The sequence below is a fragment of the Trachypithecus francoisi genome, unplaced genomic scaffold, assembly GCF_009764315.1.
Source record: "Trachypithecus francoisi isolate TF-2019V2 unplaced genomic scaffold, Tfra_2.0 Lachesis_group20, whole genome shotgun sequence".
NCBI classification, from domain to species: Eukaryota; Metazoa; Chordata; class Mammalia; order Primates; family Cercopithecidae; genus Trachypithecus; species Trachypithecus francoisi.
The window spans coordinates 2475809-2491182 of record NW_022681466.1 but is presented as its reverse complement, the minus strand read 5'-3'; the positions used below and the strand labels follow the sequence as shown (position 1 = coordinate 2491182).

At 36.0% G+C, this 15374-nt stretch overlaps 1 long non-coding RNA gene across 1 annotated transcript in view; it reads left to right on the top strand.

The window, feature by feature from the left end:
* Nucleotides 1-15374, top strand: part of LOC117066608 — a 615645-nt gene that overhangs the window by 321640 nt on the left and 278631 nt on the right. The gene's annotated exons all lie outside the window — the stretch shown is intronic.

The following is a 15374-nucleotide window of genomic DNA, read 5'->3' as shown; positions in this document are numbered from 1 at the left end:
CCAGGTATTGGCCAGATCACTGATGGAATAAAATGATGTCTCACACTGAAAGCAAGACGTCATTACTACTTAATCTTTCTAGGAAAACAGTGTCACACAAAAACATTTGAATCTATAATTGGCATCTTTAAAGATGCTTGCCATCTGGACCTCACTCGGTTTAATTAGTCATTGCAGGGTGGCGGTTCTCTTGTAAAAACCTTGCACTCCATTAACCTTGACTTTTCACACATTGACATTTCAAGCCCCTTCTTTGCTTTCATATGGCGGAGTGGACACGTTTCCATTTCATAAGAGTCCACCTCAGGGTTCATGAGCCAGACGCTTGTTATTTGGCAAGGCCACTCAGCCCAAGTCTATAAATTGTGGCAGCCAGGAAAGGTTGCAGGCAGCTAAAAATGGCAAGAGAGCAGGAGTCATGGGATTCACCCCACCCTTCCTTTAGAGATTTCCAAATAGCATGGTGAGCAAGGATTGAGAAGGGTAGCCGAGGGAAATAACACATAGAAATGAACCTGAATAAAACCTAAGAGTGATTCATGCACTAAGGCAATTTTACTCAGCTGTGGACAGCTACTCCAAGATGGATCATTTAGAAATTTCTGTAGCTGAGACATTTTAGACTATTATACTATTTATTTATTTACCAATTAACTGAAGTAATGTTAAACTTGGGAATAAGGAAATAAGGTTTCCTATATTTCAGGTCGGTCTGTCACATTCAATATTGTCCTTATCATTTTCGATTCCCTTTGGTGATTGATTATTTTCTGCAGGCAGATGTCAGGACAATAACCATGGTTGTTCAGTAGAATCTCTGTACCTGTTTTACACAGTGTTTTTGTTTGTTTGTTTTAGTTGGAAGCTATGTAGTGGAAATGGCCATAAGATATGGTAAGAATGATGTCAAGGTAGTTACAGAAAGATCAACAGTCTTGCCTTTTGCGGTCCAAGGAGAATCTCTATTTGCAGATTGTAAGGATTCTCTTGGATCTTATTGAAACAAAAAATGTTTTATCTTATACTTACCTTCTAACACTTTATTTCTAACATTATTTCTATGTTTTATTACTACATTTATCATCATGCCTAGTTATTAAAGCAAGTTACGTCTTCTTATAGGACACTGAATCATTTCTTTCTACTTTTCCTTAATTGTTTTATTCCTTTAATAACCATTTATTGTGCTGCACTTGTTACAATAATCAAAGATCAGGAAATTTAAGTTTGAAATTTTAACTCTAGTCACTGAATCCTGTATATGGAGTAACATCAATGGAGACAGTTGCCAGTTAGCAATAGTATGGTAGAAATTATATTTACTAAAGTATGCACAGGATACCTTTTTTGCAGTAGTTCTCCAGTGTGCATGGTTAAACCTATCAGTATCCCTAAAACATAGCTATCATGCTGGGCATAGATGCAGCTCTAGCAATAACATATTAACTAACCAGTTTATTAATTGGCTTTAGCTGTGCTAGCCAGTTGTGATATTTTAGAACTGAAAAACTAAATATACAATGGGCCTCCTCAAATAGGCTCCATGCATTATTTAAATCAAGAGGCTAACTACTGCCATGCACTAATGCAATATGATCACTAAGGCAACATGTTCCGTCTTTATTTTGTGGACATAATGGCCATGCTTGAGTACATTATGAGGTACAAGTACCTGAGGGAGGGTCACCAAGCAGCTAGGGAGAAGCATGTGAGCATTAGGTGGTTTGGAGTATGGACTTCAGTAAAATTGCAATCAAACCCTAAGATTGTTAGAAGGTATTGACACCAAAACCTCTTTACAATTCCTTACAGAATCTGTATATTTTTATAGCAGTGAGCTATGAAGGCACTTTTCTTTCAATTTTATACCAGTTATCCGTTGTCCCAATAATACTACATAGCAAATCATATCAAATCTGTGTGGCAAAAGACGATACGAATTTTCAAAATTGTATGTCTTGGAGTTGGTGGTTTATTTGGGCTGGACTCGCTTGGCTGGATCCCTGGTCTCAGATGGGACTGCTTACATATCTGGCAGTTAAATGACTGTCAGCCAGGGCTAAGATAGCTACTGGGCCTGTTTGCTCAATCTCTTGCAGGATAGCCAGGCGTGTTTTTATGGCAAAGGTAGAGAAAGTAGAAGTGCACATGACCTCTTGTGGCCTGGGCTCAGAACTAGTAAACCATCACTTCTATAGCATTCTATTGACTGAAACTTGTCACAGATTCAGAGTTAGCAAATAGAATCTATCGATGTCACCTACTTAAAGAAAGAAATTGCAAAGTTACATGGCAAAGGGTGTGGGAACAACATGGAGTAAAGAATTGTGGCTGATAAAATAATTACATGTGTTTATTCTTTATCAGAAATACCTTTATCAGAAAATCTTCATTTTCTCCAACTGTAATGTATTAGAATGTTATGCTACAGGTAGGCTTATAAGATGTCAAAAATATAGAATTAGAAAAGTTATTAAAGAAGTATCTATAGAGTTGACATACAATTCTGCTTGTGGAAAGGGGGAATAATGCCTTTTCTTAACTCAATATAATAAATTCTGTGCCACTTCTGGTAGAATATCAATCAATTTTGGGGATGCCTGGTATCATTTCTAAGAAGAATTGGGAACGTATGCTATGTTAGAACCGCGTTCTGGCAGAAGGCTTCTTCTAACCTTGTTGTCCTTTGCTCATTCTCTATTTTTTTCAACATCCTACATTGTTTTACTTAAAGCAAAGTCCTGGTAGTACAAGTAGAGAAACGATCAACCAGTCAGTGGGAAACTGGGCTAGCTTTTTCTATCAGCCAGGAAATATTTTCAGTGATATAGCTGCAATTTAAAAACTTGAACATGATGCATGAGTTAATGATATTCTAAGGCTTTTATACCAAAGACACCACACCCGCTGGAGAAAATACATTTCAAATAAGTGGAGTCTATTGATTATAAACAAATGAACCATTATCTAAGAACTTATCTCACTTAAGTAAGGGCAAATGTTTCCTCAGTGTAATTTGCAAACGCCTTTTTATGAAATATTTTATAAAACAATGAGATTAAAGTAAATTACCTTCACAAGGAGATAAGTAATTGTCCCTGTTTGCCCAGGGCTGAGGGTTTTCAGAAACATGGGACTTTCAGGGCTAAAACTTGAAATGTTTGGGGCAAGCTGATCGTCAGTCACCCTATATTGACAGTATGACTTTAGGAAGAATAGTTCATAATCTCATATTTTGCATGAGTCAAACAAGTTTGATTAAACTGGGTATTACAGATATCTATATATCTTTTGCAAATATAGTAATTTTATTTCATTGTATATGGACAATTCTAAATTATTCTACTTTACTTTGTTATCCAAGGTACAAAGTGCAATAGAGCATCTTTTACTTTTAGGAATATTGACTAAAGGAATAGAAATAAATATTTTTGTAGATAAATAACAGAAATAAGATGTCATTATCTTTAGTAATTAAAAAACTCAATCCAACCCATCTATTTTTGTTTTATTAGATGTCAGATAGGGAAGTTGTGCTGAATAATTTCTAAAATGCTTTTTGCTATGATGTTCTATAACTCTAAGCTTATATTAAAATGTGTTGTCTATTGGGGGAAAGGTACTTAAGAATTCAGACTCACTTTTAAAGAGTTAAACAGCACTACAAAATGTTGCTATTTTAACAGAACATTTTAACCCAACTAAGTGTACTAACTACTGTTATTGTTTGTTTTCTTTCTAGTCTAGAGATTTTTTTTTTCATTTTAATCTGCCAGGAGGGACCTTCAGGATTTGAGCCTTAACATTGTTCCTAAGACTTGAATTTATTTTTTAATTAGGGTTAAAATAAAAATAAATGTTCACTTTCTAGAGCTATGCAAGTTTGGGGGAAAAAAGAAACTTCCTCATCTGAAAAGATTTAATGGTAATCTATGCTGTAAAAGAGCATTTTGAAAAATATAAAACAAAGAGCTTTCAAAGTGGTCAAAGACTAATGTAAAGTGATATATTTCAGACCGGAGAGATGGTGTAACTTACTCCTGTCACTGCTGCCTGTTTATTGTGTTTGTCTGGTTGGCCTGGCAACCAGCTCATGCCATTTCACTCATTTTATAACGTTCCTGTAAATGTTAGGTAGGCCTGGATTTATTATACACTGTCAACACCTAAAATGGAACCCACTGCTTAACGTAGTTTATTTGGCTGGATGCCCCTGCCTCCTTGAAAAAAAATCGTGTGTGTGCCTGCGTGCGTGTGTGTGTGTTAAAAAAAAAAAAAAAATCTGTAGTTCCTCCAAAAGAAATGTAGCCCAGGCAAAATTGAAGTTGGGTGGCATGGGCTGTGTCAAATGAGCCCAGGAGCCGTTGTGTTGTTGGCTGGGAACATCTGACTCACAATATTTGTGTCTTGGGTTTACAGGGACAGAGGACCAAAGCCATGTTTATTGCTGAATTTATCATCCCCAAAGAAACCAGATGGCAATCACTGTTGTCCAGAAAGGCCTCTGAGCCATTGGAGGGTGAATCATAAGACTGTTAGAAGTTGGACAGATTTCTTTTTTTCTTATTAACATGCTAGTTTCTTCTACTTTATGACAAGGCAATTTTGATGGAGGCTCAAGAGATACAGTTCTGGAAAGGCTGCATTTTGGATAGCCTTAATTAACTTTACATAAACTATTGAGATGATAGCTGGAGCATTAAGGCAGAACCGATAGGAAGCATCAATCTGGTTTAGAAATATTAAAGTGAAATGTGGTCCTCAAGCCAAAACCAGTGACGGCCGACTCAGCCCAGCAATAATGAAAATCACAGACAGGTACCTCTGTTGCTTTGCTCTTGGTCAATCACACATTGAATTAGTGTCCTGTTCATTTATTACCCTGCAGGCAGAAGGGGTTGGCTGTTAGCTAGAGTGGACATTTGCTGATAACTCTGTTCAGTACAAGTGAACAAGTCATTGAATTTTATAATCCTTTTGGCTACCTAGGATCAATATGGTCATTCAGTCTATTCCCGTCACTGTACATTTTAAACAGGATGATTGTGTGTCTAAGTCAAATTGAAAGTTTGATGGAAACTGTCACACCCTGTTATTAGGCTTTGCTTGAAGTAATAGTTTTCCAATTTCCTTCCTGGTTGTGCATCTAATCTTTAAACATCAGAACAAATGAAAAAGATTCTAAGGAGAAAAATTACCACAAGCATTCAGGCAATTTGAAACCAAAGCTGTTCCAGGTAATTGTTTATTTTTATTAGTCGAATAATTATTCTGACATTACTCAATTAGTTTGAGATTATAAATCATCTTTTAGAGAATAGCTTAAAGCTGATTATATCAATTGATTAAACTGCATTTTACTCCCATCCCCACATCCAGCTTACATGTTTTATGAATTAAATAGTGAAGGCAAGTTTTTCCTATAAAAGAACATTTTTCCCTCTAATCTTCCAATCTCCAAACCTAATGAACGTGGCATAAACTTTCTGAAGAAAAATTGAAAAATTTGTTGTTTAGAGCTCAAAAGAGTATGTGTGCCCTTTGACTGAAGACAAATAGACTTCAGGGAATTATCTTAAAGAAAAATAATAATGCCCGTATGTCTCATATGTGTGATATATGTATGTATATATTTGTAATATATGAACCTATTTTATTCTACATGTCAAGTGGGTTTTTCAAAGTATTAATTACCTTAAACATATATAGAGAGATTTCTCTTTTTAGTTATTCGTATGATGTGTGATACTAAGTTTTTACTGTAAGTCTTTTAAATTATTGGGATATACCTTGCTTGTTCCTGGTCATTGGTTATTGACATGAGAACATAAATCTTTGGCATTTGTTTTTACTAATGTATCCCTTAACCCAGAATGGTAGCTCACAGTACGTGCTCAATGAGCATTTGTTGAATGTGTGAATATTAAGTAAATTTCTAAGAAATGCCCATTCATGAATGGATAAAATATCATCTTGTATAAAGTGAATTTTCATACAGGTCATACTTCAATCACATACATTTCCATTGTAAAATTCAAAAGTTTCATTTTGCTTTATTTGCCTTTGCAGGGCAAATTTATTAGTGGCCTTGCAGCTGTTTGTTTGTTTGTTTGATTGGTTGTTTGTTTTTGAGACTGAGTCTTGCTCTGTCGCCATGGTGGAGTGCAGTGACGTGATCTTGGCTCACTGCAACCTTTGCCTCCTGGGTTCAAGCGATTCTTAGGCCTCAGCCTCCTGAGTAGCTGGGATTACATTCACACACCACCACCACACCCAGCTAATTTTTTTTTTTGTATTTTTAGTAGAGACGGAGTTTCACCATGTTGGCCAGGATGGTCTTGATCTCCTGACCTTGAGATCCACCCGCCTCAGCCTCCCAAAGTGCTGGGATTACAGGCGTGAGCCACCGCGACCTGCCTTGGCAGTTTCTTTCAAATGCTTGGCCCACCCTCACCTTTAGTCTCAATGCATTGTTCCCCGTCTGACTGGGATACTGTACTTCTGGATAGTCACATAATTAACCCACTTCCTTCATTTCTGCATCTTGTCAAGGAAGCCTCCCTTGACCACACTATTTGAAATTGTAAGTTCTCCCACCCAAACCTCCAGACCTTTTTTACCATCCTCTGATTTTTCCATACAATATATCGCTTTCAAGGGCTTTATTTAATGGACTTACTAGTTGATTGTTTGCTCTGTATCTGATTTTATTTTACTTTTATATTGCCCACATTGAGAACAGTATGTGGTATATCATAGATGCTTAATAAATATTTACTAAACAAATAAGTTTTGGAAAATATACTATAAGCATTGACTGGTACTGTAAAGTATAAGAAAAATGAAAAAGGTCTGTCAACAGAAAACTAATTTAAATATTGGTTCTAATAGTAACGTGACTTTGGACAAATTATTTAAACATTCTCAACCTCGTTTCTCTAATGTCCACAATACAAATAACAATCTTCACTGCATAGAATTATTGTAAGCATGAAGTAAGGTAAATGGATGCCAACTATCCAGTATAATGTCTTGTGCAGAGAAGACACACAATACATACAAATTAATTTTTACTCAACATGTAATAACATTACATTTAATTCCTTTAAAAATGCCATACATGGGGCTGGGCGCGGTGGCTCACTCCTGTAATCCCAGCACTTTGGGAGGCTGAGACAGGTGGATTGCCTGAGCTCAGGAGTTCACAACCAGCCTGGGCAACACAGTAAAACCCCAAATCTTCTAAAATACAAAACAAAACCAAAAAGCTGGGCATGGTGGTGTGCGTCTCTAGTCCCAGCTACTCAGGAGGCTGAGGCAGGAGAATCGCTTGAACCTGGGAGGTGGAGGTTGCAGTGAGCAGAGGTCATACTACTGCACTCCAGCCTGGGCGACAGAGCGAGACTCCATCAAAAAGAAATAATAATAATAAGTCATACTTGGAAGAAAAGCATAGCATGTAGATTAAATAAAAGTTATAAATGGGAATGTACAGTATTCACATAAGACATTTTCATACATGAATATGAGAGAAGTCCCCTACATATCCTGAGAGATCCATGGAATATGACTGATCCCATCGCACATCATTCTTTCAAGTATTTGAGGCTAACTGGCTTGTTTCCTCAACCTTAAACAATCCTGTTACTTCGAATATATTATCCATGTAATTTTCCCTTTAAGTTATTCACCATTCTGGACAAACATTACCTGTTTTATATCCTTCTAAATATCATGGACACCAGGCATCATTTGAATTATCTTGCATGTGCAAAAATTTAAAATCAAACAATCTAGCAAAGTTATAACTCCTTCCTCTTTCCTGCTGGAGATGTAATTTACCCTAAGAACAACAATATTACTGATTCTTTCTGAAGGCTCCTACGATGGCATTGAAAATACGTTCACTTTAAGAAAGAATCTCAGAAGGCTGAGACAGGAGATTCGCTTGAACCTGGGAGGCAGTGAGCCGAGATCATGCCACTGCACTCCAGCCTGGGAGACAGCGATATTCTGTCCCAAAAAACAAACAAACAAAAAAGAATCTCATTACATCCTATCTTATCTGCTGGCCCATTTCATTATGGTTCTTCGTAATTTCTTCAATACACATGATAAAGAAATTTCTGCAGCGCTGCATTCATGATCATCTACGTGATGAGATCAAATCTTAATTCTTGGTGACAAACAGTAAATATATGGGTAGTTTGTTTAGGCTTTATTTTGAAATGACTAAATAGCCTGCGAAAACAAAGTTTAACAGGCTCATAAAAGTATGCCGTCTACATAACTAATGTGGACTTTTTTTATGTTGCCTATTACAGACTCTAAACAGTAACAGTGGAGTCTATCTTTTATTCCACACTGTTGTAAAATGTTCTGGCTGTGACAACATACATACTAAACACACTTTGCAAAGATGTTGCATTTATTTTTGTATTTAAATGAAAGCAATACACTTAAAAATGTAAGATACGGATAAACTTACATGTGAAATGTACTCGAAATAAAATAGGAGTTCTACTTTCATAAAGACATCGCTACTGTATAGGGGAACATTCTTGCACCAAAATTTGCATGTTTCCATTTGCTCTTTAATCAGTCTATACACCGAAAATCTGACAGCACAGTGGCAGGGCCGTGTCAAGGGAGTCGTGACTGCTCCTTTTAAATGACCTCACAATTTGCTCACTGGTTTTGGGTAATTGGAACAATTTGCTTGGAGAAACCTGTGAGGAATCAGATGTTAATTGACTCTGTCTTTCTTAATCAGCCCCTCGAAAAACAGGCCTCATTTTCCTGACCGTTTCTTAAGCTGTGTGCTGGCGTCCTGTGATACAGTCAAAAGAAAACACACAGGCAGTTGCCTTGGTATCAACTGGCCAAATCTGATTATGACTCTAACTCTGAATGGAGAGATTCCAGGCATTAGCAGAGGGATTTTTAAAAAATACTCATAAATGTGAAATGATACTAAAAAAGTGATTCTATGATTTACTTACAAGGCAGTAAAAAGGTAAGACACATTTAAAATCAGGGTTCAAGACATATTCCGATTCCATTACTGTGATCTGGAACCATTCAAATATAATATTCAGCTCAAGTTATTTGAAAGACCCTTCTGTTTGAGTCTTTTAGATCATGCCGTGTATCAGAATTAAGCATGTTTGATATACTTTGTCACTTGACAATAGCTTCCAAATTTCTGCTTTCCCTTTTTGTCCTGCCCCTCTCAAAGCCCAACAAATAGAGTTAAAGACGTTCTACATTGTCTAGAATCTAGTAGGTAGATCGCTTCTTTTAGGCCAATCCTACAGTTAATATTCTTCATTTTTTCCAAACCTATAATGCTACAAACCCAAGAGGTTTGGTGAAAGATGAAGACAGGTGGACAGGGGAAAATATAGAGTAGTTTAAATAATACTGTTTTTTATTCTAAAATAAGTAGATTATTTTGCATATATCAGCCAGTATCCTTTACATAATTTATTTCATGTAATTTTCATCTTTCTCATGTGAGACTGTTACTACTTTATCTTTCCCATGTAAATCCCACTTCGGCTACTCAGTAGATCCAAGTCTCAGGGCAGCTGCCTTAGTCTCTCTGTGTCTCAGGTACTTTTAATTCGTATTATACAGTTAGGTGAATTTACAGATTTCAAGATGTTAAACTACCTTTGCATTACTAGATTAAATCTAGTTTGATGATAGTGTAATCTCTGTTATGCAACATCAGATCCAGATGGCTAGTATGTTCTTTGAATTTTTGCATCCAAGTTCATGAATAAATAAATTTTTCCTTTCTTTTCTCCTTCTTTTGCTCTTCTTATATGGCTTTAACATGGAGATTATATGGGATTGATGGAGTGAGTTGAGATTTAGGCTATTCTTTGGAAGAGTTGAGTAAGTTTGATATAATCTTGTACTTGAAATTTTGAGAAAATTTACAAAACACTGTTTTCTTGGTATTTCCTTTGTGAGAATATTTTAATATGTACCAATTTTAAAGTCTAATTATAAGGCTTTTCCAGATAGTCTCCTTAAGTACTAATGTTTACAAAATTATCCATTTTATCTAATTCTCAAATTTATTGAAAAAGAGTTGCTGGTTGCATCTTCTTTTTAAAATTTCCATTGTATTTATATTTATGCATTATTTCCATTTATAATTATTATTTTTAATTGATCTTGAAGATATACAACAATGTGACAGCCTTGTAAGGACCTGATATCCTCCAATTTACATGCGATCAATTTCCTGTGTTTTATTACCGTCCTTTAAAAGTTACTTATTTTTATAAATGGTAGCATTAGTATTATTGCCTCAAACCAGATACTGTTTGTTTAAATGTAATACCTGTTCACCATTAAAAAAAAAAAAATTGTTTTTACATCTTGAATTTTCTCCTAGAAATATTTTTCTTCTCCTTGAAGTATATTTTTAATTTAGTCTATTAGTGGAAAATTTGTTTTCTTATCTGCAGATATTATTATTTCATCCTTGTTTCTTAAAGATGGATTAACTTAGTAGAGTATTCCAGTCTGATGGGTACTTTCCCAATCAGTTTATTTTGAAGATTCCACTGATTTCTGACCTTTATGGCTGCTTTTAAGAAATCCGCTGTTGGGCTAATTCTTTTACTTTCGTCAGTGAAATGTATTCTCTCTTTGCCAATTGTGCTACAAATTTACGATTGTAAAGTTTTTTTAATTTAGGGAAGCTCATCTATAATTAAGCACAGATTTTACTTTCCTTCTCCATTGATTAGTAAGAAATATGTCATTGTTGAATAACAACAAAGAAACAAACCCCTGTGAAAAAATAATAATTACATGCCTTGTTTAATTTTATATAACTAGATATTAAATATGTATTTATTATAGTGTATATATACACGCATACATATATGTATCTGAACTATTTTTACTATATTTATTTAAAAAAATAAATAGTGGAAATCATAAATAGCTTTAAAATATCTGGTGCTGTGGTAGATGTACTTATTTGGGGGTTTCTGTAGTTTAATATTATGCCCAGAAGAATTTTTAAAAAATTGTCACCCTCATGTAGTGCTGTATGAACAGGCTATTAAAACACTTCTGAGCCACAGCCAAGTTTTGTACTACAGGATTGGGATACTCTGAATAAGTATTTGTGAGCTGGGTGCTGAACTCAATCAAACCTCACTGCTTGCTATGGTTGTCCATGACATTCCTCTGCTGTTTATCCAGCATAGTAACTAGCTGTAGAATTAAGTAAAGAAGGGCATGGAAACTTTGGAGGGAGTTCAAAGAAACAAAATGATGATTAAAGGCTTAGAAAATCAGACCTCTGAGAAAAGCTAAAATGAGCTGGGTTTATACAGCCTGAAGGATGAGTAATTGAAGAGACATTTAATAGTAGTTCTCAAATTGATCAGGAAACTTAATTAATCATGATGGTGACTGACAGTCCCCTGTCCCATGAAGCACAGTCAGGGAATATAGCTTGTGAGTTCAGCACGGGGATATCATTTAACCATAATTAATTGTCTAATGATTTAACATGTTAATTAAATTCAGGGCTAGCTCAGAGACCCCCTTTCTGTAGTTTTATGTGAGCCACCATCCCTCATTCCCAAACAGAATAAACTAGGTTTCTCTCGTACTTTGTGTATCACCATTATAGCAATAGCTGCAGTTCTACAAATACCCCATGAACAATTTAGTGTGGCACATCCTAGAATTTATTTCCTTATCATAAGTGCCTTGCAACCAGAAGATACTTAACAGACTGTTGCTACACTGAGTTGAATGGATTTGGAATTAATCTACGAGTGTTATAACTACTGCACCCCACATGTCATGGGAGACTGATCTACCGTTTGAAGCTGGAGCTTTACAAAGTCTTCATAAAAGAGTTGGCAATTGGTGGGAAGGGAAATTAGTAAGACCACTAAGAAAAACAGTATGGAGATTCCTTAAAGAATTAAAATTAAAACTACCATTCGATCCAGAAATCCCACTACTGGGTATCTACCCAAAGGAAAAGAAGGCATTATATAAAAAAGACCCATGTACACGCATATTCATAGCAGCACAATTCACAATTGCAAAGATATGGAACCCACCTATGTGCCCATGAACCAAGTAGATAAAGAAAATATGGTATATACACACCATGGAATGCTACTCAGCCATCAACAAGAATGAAATAATGTCTTTTGCAGCAACTTGGGTGGAGCTGAGGGTCATTATTCTAAGTGAAGTAACTCAGGAATGAAAAACTAAATATTGTATGTTCTCACTTATAAGTAGGAGCTAAGCTATAAGAATGCAAAGGAATAAGAATGACATATTCCACCTCTGGGACTCAGGGGAAGGGAGAAGGTTGGGAGGGGAATGAGGAATAAAAGATGACATATTGGGTACAGTGTACATTGCTTGCCTAACAGGTGCACTAAATTCTCAGAAATCACCACTCAATAACTTACCCACGTAAACAAAACCACCTGTACCCCCAAAACTATTGAAATGTTTTAAAAAGAGTTGGCATTAAATTGATTCTAAAAAGGATGAAATATGATATTTTCTTAAAATTAATGAATAAAAATTGTTGGACTGGGCACAGTGGCTCATGCCTATAATCTCAGCTCTTGGGAAGCTGATGCGGGCAGATCATCTGAGGTCAGGAGTTTCAGGCCAGCCTGACCAACATGATGAAACCCTGTCTCTACTAAAAACACAAAAAATTAGCCAGGCATGGTGGTGGGCCCCTGTAATCCCAGCTACTCAGGAGGCTGAGGCAGGAGAATCACTTGAACCCTGGAGGCAGAGGTTGCAGTGAGCCAAGATTGCGCCACTGCATGATCCACTCCAGCCTGGGTGAGAGAGTGAGAGTTCATTCAAAAAAAAAGTTAATGGAGGGACAGTAAGAGTGGTCAGAGAGAACAGACTGAAAAGTGGACAGGCCTTCCCGGGGATGACCATGTCCATGGAGGAGTAGTGGAATATGAGACTGGACAGCAGGACATGATTATGAAGAAACAGTTCAGGCTAAGAAGTTCAAATACGATGATTCTCATGAATGTTTCCCCAAGTATGTATGTTATGTAAAATAGTCAATCTGAGAAATGTTAATAATGTTTACATAAATTAAATAAAACAGGTTTTTGTGTTCAACTAATTTGAGACATGGGTGTGTTAAGTAAAATGAACCAGATTTTTCTATTGTGAGATTTCTTCAAGTCATGGTTATGCTAATGAGCATTGTGAATTTCTTAAAGAGGTTAGGACAGGCAGTCATTTCAAAATGTGTTTAATCACATGACCCTTTTGTTGTTGAACTCACCACCAGCTTGTTTCACATGGATAAACGCAAGGCAGAGACACTGAAGATAAATAATAATAATCAAAGTGATGCTTAAAGAAAGTTGATCTACTGGTGGAATGCAGGGCCACTTGGATGGAAAAAGAGTCCAGTTACAAGGATCCTGCAACTGAACATGCATGAAAGGATAATGTGTTTGAATTAGGGTCTTGCAAAGGACAAGCAAGATAGGCTTGGATGGGAAAGAGATATAAAAGGATTGAACAGAGTTAACAAGTGACTGGGTTAAGCTGTAGGAAGCCAAGAGAATGAAAAATAACTTCAAAATTTTGAGCCTGGGTGGCCAGAAGAATGGTGGTACCATTGACAGAAAGAGGGAATCTAGCCAGCGAATACATTTAGTTATGTGTTTGAGGTGATAGCAGGGAATTAACGACAACATTTCACAGACTTACAGGATCATAAAAGACCTCACAAGGCTTCCAGTTCATTTTCCTGTAGGCTAGAAAGCCTTCGGTTAACTTACCTGAAATGGTCACGGACCTTTTATACGTTATTCTCTGAAAAAACAGAGATTGTAAAAATACTGCCTTGGGTAAGTTTTGTCATGTCCTCTAAACTAATACGATTTTCTGCAGTTACTCAAGGCCTTCTGTTTGTTACTTATGGTAATTTCTGCTTTATTCAGGATGAAGAGTTAGTTGTTACTTTTCACATATGAACTTTGGATTGAAACTGGAGGCAGTTATAATTTTTCTCTCTTCTCCCTCTTTCTGGAATCATGGAATTTCTCAGTCCTTTCATAAGTTGTCATTGATAGTTGTAGTGATTAAAAACTGAGTCATACAGAGATCATATTTATCAATAACATAGTAAATACGCTAATAAATGGCAATCTGTTGGAAACCAACACTGAGAATGTAAGTGCTCCTCTTAGTTGAGGAAATTCACACCATTTCATTAAGAGTTTTACAAAAATATATGCCATACCTTTGTCAATGGTGATCTAGAGACTAAAGGTTTCTAGACAGAATAATAACAGTTATCTTTCTCATAAAGTATAGTAATCACAGACATCTAATATACTTAATGATGAGATCTTCTAGACTCACATACATAATATGTGAAATAATTATATAATCAATTCATTTTTTAAAAATATTCTAAGTGTTATTGAACACTAACCACGTGAAATAACAATGATAATAGGATTAAGTAAATTAGATGGTTAAATATTTTATACCTGCCTACAAGGTTTGCTGTTTTAAAGTACGACTTTGAATCATATGTGTCCCCAAATTGACTAGAAAGTTTATTGAAACTGGCCAAATTGAAATCAAACACTTAGCCTCACCAAAGATAACACATAAAGAAAATGCCACAGATAGGACTTAATTCCCTATTTGAATATTCAGTCAGTATTTAAGATTTTGAAATAAATTACCATTGTAAAATTGTATATAGTTTGGAGTTGTTTGAAGAAATTATCTTTTTTTTTTTTTTAACAAAAGGAGGGGACTATCTTAGTAGTTTCCATGATTTCAGGGATAGGATTCATAGCCATCTTGGACCTACACCAAAGGGCACGTCTTGCACTTTGAATCTTTTCTGGTCCTCTCTCTTTTCTTTCCTTTCTATTGCAGAAATGCTGGATCTGCCAAAGGTAACTCAGTTTTATCCGGAACTAGAACCAGTAAAAGAGAGCATTGTTGGATGCAGCTGGAGGAATGCTATCTGATATGTCTGTAGGCACATTAAGCCTTAGAAACCTAAGAAAGCATCATGCTTCAACTTTCCACCTTGTCTCAATAATGGGTGACCCACGTGTTTAACTGGACTTTTTACCTGGTTTCTGGCTTTTATTGCCTTCCACCTTTGGCCTGAGACCTATTCCTGAAACCCCACCTCATCATTCAAGGTTCTGAAACTCTTGATTGATGCCCATCATACTCTTTTCTACCAAGGCAATCTGTGTCCTCTGTCCTTTTTATCAACTCATAGGGATTGTCTTGGTTTAAAACTTTCATATACCAAACTCAAAAAATCAGGTCAGTAACACAACAGG